The sequence below is a fragment of the Diabrotica virgifera genome, chromosome 8, assembly GCF_917563875.1.
Source record: "Diabrotica virgifera virgifera chromosome 8, PGI_DIABVI_V3a".
NCBI classification, from domain to species: domain Eukaryota; kingdom Metazoa; phylum Arthropoda; class Insecta; order Coleoptera; family Chrysomelidae; genus Diabrotica; species Diabrotica virgifera.
Window position 1 is genome coordinate 60,740,046 of NC_065450.1, and position 15,462 is coordinate 60,755,507.

Genomic DNA, 15,462 nt, shown 5'->3' on the forward strand with positions numbered 1-15,462 from the left:
TACGTAACTAATGCCCCTGATAACGTATAAGATATAATAGAAGCAGTATTTTGATATGTCCAATCCATCCCTCTCTGAGAGATATGCGAGGTATCATGTGATTTAACAAATTGAATAATAAAGAAAAAATAAACATAACATCATGCCATAAAGACATTAGATACAAATGATTTAACCACCAGACACAGAAAAATCAAATAGAGCAGAATGTTAAAAAGGAGTTCTGTATCTTCGGTCCTCTTGGTGCAATAGGGACATACGAATTCTCAAATGATACGATTTAACCAATAGAGTTCAGTGACAGAAAAATAAAATACATCATGTCAAAAGGGTCTTAGATACGTATTTTCCGTCCAATCGTAACTTACAGTACCTCAACCAATAAAATACAATGGCATAAAAATCAAATACATCAGCATGTCAAAAAGGCTTTAGTATTTTCTTTTCTACTGAGAAACATCCAAATCTTTCGTAAAATATTATACACGGGCGTTCTTTCTATATGTCCAAACTAGTAAACCTCTTATTTTTAACACGCAACTCTCAATATTTACATTATTTCTTCCTAGAAAATATCAGTGTATCAAAATGGAATACAAATATATGCAAACCACCAATTGCTAAATCTATCATTATATCGCTAATACCTAAAATACATATCAGATAAATTCTTTCGCTAAGTCCAAACCACCGATATTTCTCACATTATTTTCAAACCAGATTTAGAGTTCTAGTCAAGCATAAAAATCAAATACATCAGCATGTCAAAAGGGTTTTAGTATTTTCGTTTCTATTAAGAAACATCCAAACTTTTCGTATACTATCGTGTTGTATACTTTTGTACACTATTGGTTTTTATAATTTGTTTAAATTTTTTTAATAAATGTAGCAATAACTTCGAAATTATGGCATTTAGTTGTAGGGAAAATAACATGAAAAATAATCAGTATTTCTTTAGGACTTCAAAACTCAAATAACGACTTCTTGTCCTATTAGAAATACGGAATTGGATTTCCAGAAAAACGGAAAATCTGACAACAATGTAATTGTCACTATAATATAGACCGCCTCAGAAAATTAATACCCATCAAAATCTATAAAAATCTTGCAAGCCGTTTCCGAGATAATTGAGTGTTTCCATACATAAAACTCACTCTGTATGCAAACCAGATTTAGAGTTCTAGTCAGACATAAAAATCAAATACATCAGCATGTCAAAAGGGCTTTATTATTTTCGTTTTTACTGAGAAACATCCAAATCTTTCGTACTCTATTATACACAGGCGTTCTTTCATTATGTCCAAACTAGTAAACCTCTTATTTTTACCATGCAACTCTCAATATTTACATTATCTCTCCCTAGGTGCAAAATGTCAGTATATGAAGCATAAATATATGCAAGCCACTAATTGCTAAATCTATCATTATATCGATAATACCTACAATACATATCAGATAAATTCTTTCGCTAAGTCCAAACCACCGATATTTCTCATATTATTTTCAAACCAGATTTAGAGTTCTAATCAGTTGGAGAATACAAATTTTTGTTATAAAGTACGTTTTAAATGTGATCTCAAATAAAATCCCATGCATAAAACAAATTGAATTCATCGATATGAAAAAGAACTTCGACTTAGTGCAATATAAATGACAAAGACAAAAAATATATCTAAAAGGAAGATATCTAATAGAAATAGGTCGCAAATTTTCAAAGCAAAAGTCTTTTAGTATAATTAGAGTAATCCGATTGAGAAAATTACTTATTATGGGTATACACAAGTTAATAATAAGCAAAAAATCGAACTTCTATTGATCCAATCAAAAAAATCAAATACATTTGTACTATGAGAATGATCTCCGAAAGGGAAATCGATAGGTCAAAATAAACTAATTTTAAAGTAAAAATGTGGCTTATTCACAATAAAAATAATAAATAATAAATTTTCTTGCGCTCCTTATTGTTTTACGAAAGATACAAAAAAAAAACACGAAAAATACACGATACGTAGGTAGAAAATAATGTCATTATTAATTATGACTTAATCATTCTTTCGAATGTTTTTAGTACGCATGACTCTAAGAATTTACCCTGGTATGATTCTGGTTTCGAAGGATCTTTGGACGGTTTTAAAATAATTCGAACTAGGTTTCGAAGGATCTTTGGACGGTTTTAAAATAATTCGAACTAAATATATTCTTACCAACCATCTGGAAACTTAAGGTGTGTGTCGATATAATTCTTTATTTGCACTAACGCCATTACTACAATCGGAAATTTTCTTAATCATTCTATAAGTACAGTATTTTAATTGCATTTTAAACAGGTTTCTAATTCACTTATGGAAAAATTAGAATTAGAATCAGAATCAGATTAGAACTTTCATATTGTGATACATTTGTATATGGAAGAAAATAATACGGTATGTATAAGATACAAAATTCAAGCATTGGAAAAGCCATACAAGAGGCACACCAAATTCAAAAATCTTGACTATTTCGTCTAAACATGAATTAAAATTTCTAGTTCTATCTTCTAGCTTCTCATCCAGCTTGAAATAGGATATTAGTATTCATATTTATTATTTCAAAAAATTTTAAGATATCGTGTCTTTTGTTGTAGGTATACTGTCACATTTTCAATACATATTACCCAATTTTTACTTACCCATCATCGAGTTAATTTATAAATGCAATAAGTAACTCCTTAAGATATTATGCTTTCAAAAAACGCTACCAACCAATCTCCTTCATATTGGCTAGTTTCAAATGTATTTCTACAATTACACCATTATTTGCCGAAATATTTTAAAGCAGTGTTGACAACGTCTAAAAAACTGTACATAATTTGGTACATAAATATCAAAAATGATGACCAAAATTGCTTTTATTAGATGATTATTAGCTCTCTTTATCCAGCTTAACAAAATGAGAAAAGTGCTCTGCACAAGAGATCTAAGGTTAGAGCTAAGAATAAGGTTGGCTAGGTGCTACGTTTTCTCGACTCTGTTTTACGGAATGGAAGCTTGGACCTTGAATGCTGCATCAATGAAAAAACTGGAATCATTCGAGATGTGGGTATATAGAAGAATTCTAAAAATATCATGGACAGAACACGTCACAAACAAAGAGGTTCTGAGAAAGATGAACAAAGAAATGGAAGTCTTAAATACAATTAAAACCAGAAAATTGGAATATCTCGGACATATTACACGTGGAAAGAGATACAACTTGCTCCAACTCATTATGCAGGGAAAGATTCAAGGAAAAAGAAGCATAGGGAGACGCAGAATATCGTGGCTGCGCAACCTGAGAGAATGGTACGGATGTACATCAAACGAACTTTTCAGAGCAGCTGTCTCCAAGGTCCGAATAGCTATGATGATTGCCGACCTCCGTCGCGGAGATGGCACTTGAAGAAGAAGATCCAGCTAAAATAAAATAAATAAAGAACTTACATCGTCATATCCATATACTGTTTTGAAAACCGAGGACTTGGAAGCTCCAATAAGTCATAACTCGAAGTTTGAAATAGTAAATAGTATATCAGTGAATGTTTATGCTTTGGAATTAAATCAAGTTAAGGAAAAATAATTTTACGAATTAGTGCCTGCTTGCCTAAACAAAACAAACTTGATAGACATGTAAATTTGAATCTTATTCAGGATAAATATTTTCTAAAATTAAATGATTACCTACGACTCTCATCGTAGTGACGATGGAAATATTGAAATAAAATATCATTACTTCTGGAAAAAAAAGGTGTCTAGGTTGTTACACTATATAACCAAAAAAGAAAACTAATTCACCCAGATTTATTGGAAAAATTTACTGTTTCACCGTATCATTAAAATCTTACAAAAAAAGAAATATCGAATTAAATAAACAATACATAATAGAACTAAGAAGTAAATTACGAATATCAGAGTGCATGAGATACGAAATAAACATCTTACAAGCAAAACTATCGATACAACAAATACATATTATATACATTATTCACTTGAAAATTTTAAAGTAATGTTGGCTGAATGTCCAAGAAACTGAGTATATTTAGCCTCTTTTACAATATTTCTGAAAAACTTCAACGAATTTGTCTATTTAGCGAAAAAAAAATCTAATTCACGCAGTTTTATCGGAAAACTTTGCTATTTACCATTTTTATTCACTGTCTTTTTAATCTGTTGAGTAACATCTTTAATTTATTTTGATTTTTAAGAAGTTTTCTAACCTCCTCTAATTACGATTTTTTGTAGAATTTGGACTGGTTGTATTGAATTATGATAGGTATGTGTATCTGATTACGCAATAATTTCAAAGAGACATTCTTTGTAGCTTAGTATAAATTGGTCTTCTAATACTAAAATATTATAAAAAAATAATAGAGTAAAGCAATACAGGAGACTTAAAAAAGGTTTAAAATCTCATGAAATCTTGTTTATTTAGTCTAAACATGAATTAAAATTTATATTGTTCATACTTATTATTTCAAGAATTTTAAGATCGTTTCTAATTATCCATCATCCAGTTAATTTATAAATTATGAAATAGGTATCACTATGATATATTATGCAGCAATAACTATGTTTTCAAAAACTATACCAACCAATCTCTTTCATTCTGACGATGTATTTATACAATTACAACATTATTTACTTAAAAAGTTTAAAGCAATGTTGGCTGAATGCCCAAAAAACTGAGTATATTTAGCCTATTTTACAATATTTCTGAAAAACTTCAACGAATTTTTCTATTTACCGAAAAAAAAAATCTAATTCACACAGTTTTATTGGAAAAATTTACTATTTCACCATTTTATTCACTGTCTTTTTAATCTGTTGAGTAACATCTTTAATTTATTTTGATTTTTATGAAGTTGTCTAACCTCGTGTAATTACGATTTTTTTGTAGAATTTGGATTGGTTTTATAGGATTATGATAGGTATGTGTATCTGAAAACACAATAATTCCAAAGAGACATTCGTTGTAGCTTAGTGTAAATTGGTCTTCTAATACTAAAACATTATAAAACATAATAGATTAAAGTAATACAGGAGACTTAAAAAAGTGTTAAAATCTCATGGTACAAAAAAGAAAATGTCTCGAGTGTGAATTTAAAAATGGAGTTACTACAAAAAAGAAGATGGTACATACCTTTGAATATTAAAAAATATTTGAAAAATTTTAATTTTTTTTTTGTAGATTGTGTAGTTAATACTAAAAATTAGTAAGGAAATAAAAATGATTATAAATTAAAAAAATCTTCGACGTTTGTTCTTAGAGCATGTGAAACATTAATAATTACCAAAAAATTTCAGTAGGTACCTTTAAATATTAAAAGTATTTGAAAAATTTTAATTTTTGTAGATTGTGTAGTTAATACTAAAAAATTAGTATGGAAATAAAAATACATATCAATTAAAAAAAATCTTCAGCGTTTGTTCTTAGAGCGTAGTTCGAGTATGCCCGAACTTTCCCGATCCCCAATATATCTACTTCTTCTTGTAGTGCTCATCCATTTTGGATGTTGACGATTATCCTAGAAATATATACTTTGCATACTAATGTACTGAAAAGATTTGTAGTTGTTGTGCTGCACCACATATATAGATTTTTTAGCCAGAAAATCCTTCACCTTCCTGGTTTTCTTCTACTTTTCTCTGTAAAATTAGTTGCAGCAGTTCATATCTTCGCTCTTTCTTACAATGTGTCGGATGTATTCGATTTTAACTGTTTTATTGTGGGTACCAGCTCGTTTTCTTTTTTAATTCTTAATAAAATAATCTAATTAGTTATGTGATCTGAGTAAGATATATACAAAAATAAGAAAAAAATGTTTTATTTCTTTGGAATAAAATAAAAAAGCCAAGTTGGTTGACTGGTTTAAAGTATTGCAGTGCAGGGGATTTGAACCTATGATCCAACACTTACTTATTTTCAATGCAATGTAACAAAGTCTTAAATCGCTCGACCAACGTGGCTTTGGAACTTTGCTCTAAAAAACAACGATGATATTCACATGTTATGACATTCCTATTGACAATAAAAAGAAATAAAATGTTTTTCAAATAATATTTTATTCAAAATACTGTTATTTAGAGTGTGAGCTTTATGATTATAAATAAAAAAATCTTTGACGTTTGTTCTTAGAGCATGTGAAACATTAATAATTACCAAAAAATTACGGTACCTTTAAATATTAAAAGTATTTGAAAAATTTTAATTTTTGTAGATTGTGTAGTTAATACCAAAAATTAGTGTGGAAATAAAAATAAATATCAACTAAAAAAAAATTTTCAGCGTTTGTTCTTAGAGCGTAGTTCGAGTATGCCCGAACTTTCCCGATTTCCCAATATTAGCTGTGAGTTTTGGCTTAGGATACCCATATAAAAAGCATGGAAAACGAAAAGTTTCAGCGTTTGTTCTTAGAGCGTAGTTCGAGTATGCCCGAACTTTCCCGATTTCCCAATATTAGCTGTGAGTTTTGGCATAGGGTACCCATATAAAAAGCATGGAAAACGGAAAGTTTACCTTGGACAAGTGACGGCGTCTTTATTTATTTTATTTTAGCTGGATCTTCTTCTTCAAGTGCCATCTCCGCGACGGAGGTCGGCAATCATCATAGCTATTCGGACCTTGGAGACAGCTGCTCTGAAAAGTTCGTTTGATGTACATCCGTACCATTCTCTCAGGTTGCGCAGCCACGATATTCTGCGTCTCCCTATGCTTCTTTTTCCTTGAATCTTTCCCTGCATAATGAGTTGGAGCAAGTTGTATCTCTTTCCACGTGTAATATGTCCGAGATATTCCAATTTTCTGGTTTTAATTGTATTTAAGACTTCCATTTCTTTGTTCATCTTTCTCAGAACCTCTTTGTTTGTGACGTGTTCTGTCCATGATATTTTTAGAATTCTTCTATATACCCACATCTCGAATGATTCCAGTTTTTTCATTGATGCAGCATTCAAGGTCCAAGCTTCCATTCCGTAAAACAGAGTCGAGAAAACGTAGCACCTAGCCAACCTTATTCTTAGCTCTAACCTTAGATCTCTTGTGCAGAGCACTTTTCTCATTTTGTTAAGCTGGATAAAGAGAGCTAATAATCATCTAATAAAAGCAATTTTGGTCATCATTTTTGATATTTATGTACCAAATTATGTACAGTTTTTTAGACGTTGTCAACACTGCTTTAAAATATTTCGGCAAATAATGGTGTAATTGTAGAAATACATTTGAAACTAGCCAATATGAAGGAGATTGGTTGGTAGCGTTTTTTGAAAGCATAATATCTTAAGGAGTTACTTATTGCATTTATAAATTAACTCGATGATGGGTAAGTAAAAATTGGGTAATATGTATTGAAAATGTGACAGTATACCTACAACAAAAGACACGATATCTTAAAATTTTTTGAAATAATAAATATGAATACTAATATCCTATTTCAAGCTGGATGAGAAGCTAGAAGATAGAACTAGAAATTTTAATTCATGTTTAGACGAAATAGTCAAGATTTTTGAATTTGGTGTGCCTCTTGTATGGCTTTTCCAATGCTTGAATTTTGTATCTTATACATACCGTATTATTTTCTTCCATATACAAATGTATCACAATATGAAAGTTCTAATCTGATTCTGATTCTAATTCTAATTTTTCCATAAGTGAATTAGAAACCTGTTTAAAATGCAATTAAAATACTGTACTTATAGAATGATTAAGAAAATTTCCGATTGTAGTAATGGCGTTAGTGCAAATAAAGAATTATATCGACACACACCTTAAGTTTCCAGATGGTTGGTAAGAATATATTTAGTTCGAATTATTTTAAAACCGTCCAAAGATCCTTCGAAACCTAGTTCGAATTATTTTAAAACCGTCCAAAGATCCTTCGAAACCAGAATCATACCAGGGTAAATTCTTAGAGTCATGCGTACTAAAAACATTCGAAAGAATGATTAAGTCATAATTAATAATGACATTATTTTCTACCTACGTATCGTGTATTTTTCGTGTTTTTTTTTTGTATCTTTCGTAAAACAATAAGGAGCGCAAGAAAATTTATTATTTATTATTTTTATTGTGAATAAGCCACATTTTTACTTTAAAATTAGTTTATTTTGACCTATCGATTTCCCTTTCGGAGATCATTCTCATAGTACAAATGTATTTGATTTTTTTGATTGGATCAATAGAAGTTCGATTTTTTGCTTATTATTAACTTGTGTATACCCATAATAAGTAATTTTCTCAATCGGATTACTCTAATTATACTAAAAGACTTTTGCTTTGAAAATTTGCGACCTATTTCTATTAGATATCTTCCTTTTAGATATATTTTTTGTCTTTGTCATTTATATTGCACTAAGTCGAAGTTCTTTTTCATATCGATGAATTCAATTTGTTTTATGCATGGGATTTTATTTGAGATCACATTTAAAACGTACTTTATAACAAAAATTTGTATTCTCCAACTGATTAGAACTCTAAATCTGGTTTGAAAATAATATGAGAAATATCGGTGGTTTGGACTTAGCGAAAGAATTTATCTGATATGTATTGTAGGTATTATCGATATAATGATAGATTTAGCAATTAGTGGCTTGCATATATTTATGCTTCATATACTGACATTTTGCACCTAGGGAGAGATAATGTAAATATTGAGAGTTGCATGGTAAAAATAAGAGGTTTACTAGTTTGGACATAATGAAAGAACGCCTGTGTATAATAGAGTACGAAAGATTTGGATGTTTCTCAGTAAAAACGAAAATAATAAAGCCCTTTTGACATGCTGATGTATTTGATTTTTATGTCTGACTAGAACTCTAAATCTGGTTTGCATACAGAGTGAGTTTTATGTATGGAAACACTCAATTATCTCGGAAACGGCTTGCAAGATTTTTATAGATTTTGATGGGTATTAATTTTCTGAGGCGGTCTATATTATAGTGACAATTACATTGTTGTCAGATTTTCCGTTTTTCTGGAAATCCAATTCCGTATTTCTAATAGGACAAGAAGTCGTTATTTGAGTTTTGAAGTCCTAAAGAAATACTGATTATTTTTCATGTTATTTTCCCTACAACTAAATGCCATAATTTCGAAGTTATTGCTACATTTATTAAAAAAATTTAAACAAATTATAAAAACCAATAGTGTACAAAAGTATACAACACGATAGTATACGAAAAGTTTGGATGTTTCTTAATAGAAACGAAAATACTAAAACCCTTTTGACATGCTGATGTATTTGATTTTTATGCTTGACTAGAACTCTAAATCTGGTTTGAAAATAATGTGAGAAATATCGGTGGTTTGGACTTAGCGAAAGAATTTATCTGATATGTATTTTAGGTATTAGCGATATAATGATAGATTTAGCAATTGGTGGTTTGCATATATTTGTATTCCATTTTGATACACTGATATTTTCTAGGAAGAAATAATGTAAATATTGAGAGTTGCGTGTTAAAAATAAGAGGTTTACTAGTTTGGACATATAGAAAGAACGCCCGTGTATAATATTTTACGAAAGATTTGGATGTTTCTCAGTAGAAAAGAAAATACTAAAGCCTTTTTGACATGCTGATGTATTTGATTTTTATGCCATTGTATTTTATTGGTTGAGGTACTGTAAGTTACGATTGGACGGAAAATACGTATCTAAGACCCTTTTGACATGATGTATTTTATTTTTCTGTCACTGAACTCTATTGGTTAAATCGTATCATTTGAGAATTCGTATGTCCCTATTGCACCAAGAGGACCGAAGATACAGAACTCCTTTTTAACATTCTGCTCTATTTGATTTTTCTGTGTCTGGTGGTTAAATCATTTGTATCTAATGTCTTTATGGCATGATGTTATGTTTATTTTTTCTTTATTATTCAATTTGTTAAATCACATGATACCTCGCATATCTCTCAGAGAGGGATGGATTGGACATATCAAAATACTGCTTCTATTATATCTTATACGTTATCAGGGGCATTAGTTACGTATTTTCAGGATACAGCCAAAAGGGCATTAGTTATATCTTCTGTTTTATTGGTCCAATCGTGACGTAAAAGTCGGGCGTCCACCACAAAACGAGACAAAAATGAGCAGAATGGACCTTAATTTTTTTTTTAAATTTCCCCAGCATCTGGGGAAAAATTGATTTTCTATCTAACTCTAATACACAGGCTCTTATGGGAGGCGCTGTTGCCAGATGTTGCGAAATGCCCAGTTTGTCAGTAGATCTACGGAATTTTTTTTGTGCGTCCATACTGGTGGACACTACATACCTACAACTTTTATTGTCTATGTCTCTCTACGTTAAGCCATTTAGGCATACCTACAACCTTTATTGTCCATGTCTCTCCTTACGTCTATGCCTCTCTACGTTAAGCCGTTTAGTCACTGTAATGCTACCACCACTTAAACATGCTACAATATGTTACGGTCGTAGATAAAATATAGTATGCAACTCGTAAAGCTTAGATTTCTGTACGTGACTGGTGTAAATAACATATTATGTTATGGTCGTACATAAAATATAGTATGCAGATCGTAACGGTTAGTTTATGGATTAAATAACATATTCGATACTCCCCACACCTTTAACGTACCACAATATTTAATCAGACCAATGCTAACGAGATGTATAGCGCCAACTATCGGATAATAGCTGAATTATGGTAGATTTCTTCGACGTAATATCTGTGTCAAGGCAAATTGGATAAAAAATGTCGAATTTGATTAAAAATGGACTAAAAATGGCGAATTGGAATAAAAATAACGATTTGGTCGCGCCAACTAGCGGATAATAGCTGAACTATGGTAGATTTCTTCGATGTAATGTCAAGGCAAATTGGATTAAAAATGGTGAATTTGAATAAAAATGGCGAATTGGAATAAAAATGCCGAATATGTTGCGGTCGTATATAAAATATAGTATGCAACTCGTAAAGCTTAGATTTCTGCACGTGACGGGTTTAAATAACATATTATGTTATGGTCGTAGATAAAGTATAGTATGCAGCTCATAATGATTAGTTTATGGTTTTAATAACATATTCGATGCTCCCCATACCTTTAACGTATCACAATTTCCAATCAGATCAATGCTAACGGGATGTTACCATCGCTTAAACATACTAAATTATCGGTCGTAGATAAAATATAGTATGCAACACGTAGAGCTTAGATTTCTGCACGTGACTGGCTTAAATAACATATTATGTAAAAGAAGAAGAATAGACAGTTGACAAAAAGAAGAAGAGCGTGGCGACTAGCACAGAACGGAAAATTGTTTTTAATTTATTTACTATTTTAATTTAAAAATAGCGTCATCTAGCGGCTAATAGCTAAACTATGGTAGATTTCTTTGACGTAATGTCAAGGAAAATTGGATCAAAAATGGCGAATTTAAATAAAAATACTGAAATGGAATATAAATGGCGAATTGGAATAAAATAACGAAGTGGTGGCGCCATCTAGCGGATAATAGCTAAACTATGCTAGATTTCTTTGACGTAATGTCAAGGAAAATTGGATCAAAAATGGCGAATTTAAATAAAAATACTGAAATGGAAAAATACTGAAATGGAATAAAAATGGCGGATTGGTGGCGCCATCTAGTGGAAAATAACTATGGTAGATTCCATTATGGAAGATTCCTTATTCGATACTCCCCACACCTTTAACGTATGACAATCTCCAATCAGACCAATGCTAACGAGATGTCACCATCGCTTAAACATACTAAATTATCGGTCGTAGATAAAATATAGTATGCAACACGTAGAGCTTAGATTTCTGCACGTGACTGGCTTAAATAACATATTATGTAAAAGAAGAAGAATAGACAGTTGACAAAAAGAAGAAGAGCGTGGCGACTAGCACTGAACGGAAAATTGTTTTATTTTTAATTTATTTACTATTTTAATTTAAAAATAGCGTCATCTAGCGGCTAATAGCTAAACTATGGTAGATTTCTTTGACGTAATGTCAAGGAAAATTGGATCAAAAATGGCGAATTTAAATAAAAATACTGAAATGGAATAAAAATGGCGAATTGGTGGCGCCATCTAGCGGAAAATAACTATGGTAGATTCCATTATGGAAGATTCCTTGTGACGTCAGCATCTATCTCACTCTTACTCATTGGAAAGGTACTTCTCTCTCTAACACATTGATTTCCCTATACCTATAGTCGTGCCGGCATACCCCTTCTACTTATTGTCATATTTTACGTTGACTTAATGGGCTGTAACACATACAGGCATTTGTTACACATGTTGCATTTAGTAATTTTTTAAAGAGGGCCCCATTTCCAATTCTGCGGGGGGCCCCGACGGAGTTTGTTACGCCACTGTATGCAACACACATAAAACTAAACTTTTTTATTTCAAAAGCTTATTATTAGGAACAGTCCCAAACATAAAATATAATCACATAACAAACAGAATTATTGCACAAATAAACAGAATAATCAGAATTTGATATATCTCACAGAGCATAAAAACATCCATCCTTATATCTTCCCATCCATAGCTGGCTGTTGCCTACAACCATCACCAATACAAAGTACATTTTTTTGTTGACTGAAATATGACGTAACCTCAATATCAACAACAATTTGGCGGTTGTACGCACCTTATTTATAGTAGTAATTTAATGGCTTCATTTTTGACTTCTTCTTCTTCTTTTTGTTTTTGGTTTCGCTGCAAGGCGATTACCAGCACGATTTATAGGCGACCTTGACGTGTCTGGCTCTAAGCCATACAAAAATCGCTGACTATGTTCTTGTAAGGAAGCTTTTGATGAGGTGTGATGATTATAATTAAATGAGATTAATTGGGTCAGGTTAAGTATGATTAAAAATTAAAACATAAATTAAATGACAAATAGCAACATATAACACGAATACATATAAACAGTTGAGCCTTGCAATTTGTAAGCTTATTTTGTTAATTGCTAGAAAACGCAATGCAGTTTATAAGCTTATTTGGTTAATTGCAAGAAAACGCATAATTACATTGACTGATTCTTCCGTTAAGGAACTTAGAATATTGTATATAGAGAGCGGTGTTTTGAAGTTCATGGAAATGAATTTTGTGTATATATCAAAATTAGGAATCACATTAATCGGGCATTCAAAAAAGATGTGGTTTAGATCCTCGAGACGACCACATTCACAAAAAGGATTATCTTTTATATTCATTTTATACAGATGTTGTTTTGTTAAACAATGGCCTGTGCGCATTCTAATGATGGTGGTAGTGTGTCTTCTATTTCTATATGGAAAATTTGAATACCAAGGTTTTGTGGGAAAGAAGTCTTGAATTGTTTTGTATTGCGAAGTCTTCTTCTGGACTAAAGATTTCCATTTTTCTTGGTACTCTTTTATAATTTTTCCTCTGATGACTGATAGGGCCTCCTGGGAATCCAGTTGTACTTCCATTGGTACATTCAGGTCTCTTCCTATTTTTGCCAGTATGTCAGCCTGGGTGTTACCAAATATATTAGAGTGTCCAGGTATCCAGGAAAGGAGAATTTTGGTGCCATTCTCATTGGCTGAAGATATAAGTTTGTTTGTTTTTACGGCCCTTATATCTGCTGAAGCAGATATGTTACATGTTTTAATATTGGTTATTGCATTGAGCGAATCAGAAAATATTATAGCTTTCTTTAGATGTTTTGTAGTTGCGACTTCCACCGCTTGATGTATTGCTATACTCTCTGCCTTGCTTATGCTTAGAGCTCCAGGAAGTCTTGAGGAGAAATTATATTCAATACTCGGGATGCATATCCCAAAACCTACCCTTTCTTTGTTTTTTGAGGCATCAGTATATATAAAGGTATGATCTTTCCCATATTGTTCAGTAGTCATAAGGAATTTTTCTTTAATCATCGGGTCATTTTTGACTTCTTCTCCTCCTCCTTCGTCGTCTTCTTCTTCTTCTTCTTCTTCTTCTTCTTCCTCTTCTTCCTCTTCTTCTTCTTCTTCTTCTTGTTCTTCCTCTTCTTTTTCTTCTTGTGTAGACATGACTCTGTCTGTTTTTCCACGTGAATCCAGTAAGTTATCATTCCATCGTTTTCGTGGTCTTCTCACTGATTGTCTTCCTATTGGAGAACCGTCTCTCGCCGTCCTTACTACTCTATTTGTTGTCATTCGGCTTATGAGGTCGTTCCATTCTACTCTTCTGTTTTTTACCCAGTTATTAATGTTGTCCACCTTGCATCTCTCTCGTATATCTGTACTTCTAGCTCTGTCCCATAGAGTCTTACCATCGATTTTTCGAAGTGTTTTCATCTCTGCTATTTCTAGCATTCTTTTTGTCCTTTCTGTATTAGGTCTTGTTTCTGCCGCGTATGTCATTATTAAATAATTGTCTGATGACTGTTTTGTAGATTCTGCCTTTCACTTCTTTTCTGATATTTTTATTTCTCCATATTGTCTCATTTAGGAAACCTGCGGCTCTGTTTGCTTTATTCACCTGATCTTCCACTTCTGCTTTCCGTAGCTAGATAGTGTGATGCCTAGATATTTAAACTCCACCACTTGTTCTATTATCTGACCCTTCAGCTCTAATTTACGCCTTATTAGATATGCTGTCATAACCAATCTTTTACTCTTTTTTGGAGAAATTAAAATGTTAAATTTTCTAGCGGTTACATTGATTTGGTGCAGCATATGCTGTAAATCATCTTCACTTTGAGAGATAAGTATTGCATCGTCCGCATAGCAGATTACTTTAAGTTATTTTTCTCCCATTTGGTATCCCTTTTTTGTTCTTACTTTTTTATTATTTCATCCATGATCAGGTTGAACAATAGGAGAGTCAGGGAGTCTCCCTGTCTTATCTCATTTCCAGCTTTAACTGGGTCAGTTAGTTCTTCATCTACTTTTACTTTTAATGTATTGTTCTGGTAGATATGTTCGACCGTTTTAATTATTCCTAGAGGTACCTCTCTTGCCTACAATAAACGAATAACGTCCTTTAATTTGATTCTGTCAAATGGCTTCTTAATGTCCACAAAACATAAGTATGCCGGTTTGTTGTATTCCAACGATTTCTCTTGAATCTGCATCATTAAAAATATGGCGCCGTATGTTTGTTATTACTTTGGTCGTTAATTTTAGTGTTGTGTTTAATAAATTAATTCCTCTGTAATTCTTCGAGTCCGATTTTCTCCCTTTTTGAAGAGAGGTATGTATTAGCATGCTTGATCTCCATTCCTGTGGTATTCTGTTTTGTTCTATTATTTTTTGGATTAGTTTTAATAGTTGTTTGGTCAGTCTGGTCCTCCGTACTTTAGGAGTTCATTCCATATTCTGTCCTCTCCTTGTTATTTTCTATTTTTTAATTTCCTTAATGCTTCCTTTAGATACATCTGCTTCTTTTCTATGTTTTTTTGTTCTCTGTTTACTTCTTCGTTTGTTTGCTTGTTTATTTCTTCATTTTTTTGTTATCT

The 15,462-nt window shown here is 31.7% G+C and overlaps 1 protein-coding gene across 1 annotated transcript in view; it reads left to right on the forward strand.

Moving 5' to 3' along the window:
- Positions 1 to 15,462, forward strand: part of LOC126890499 (juvenile hormone esterase-like) — a 52,417-nt gene that overhangs the window by 36,371 nt on the left and 584 nt on the right. The gene's annotated exons all lie outside the window — the stretch shown is intronic.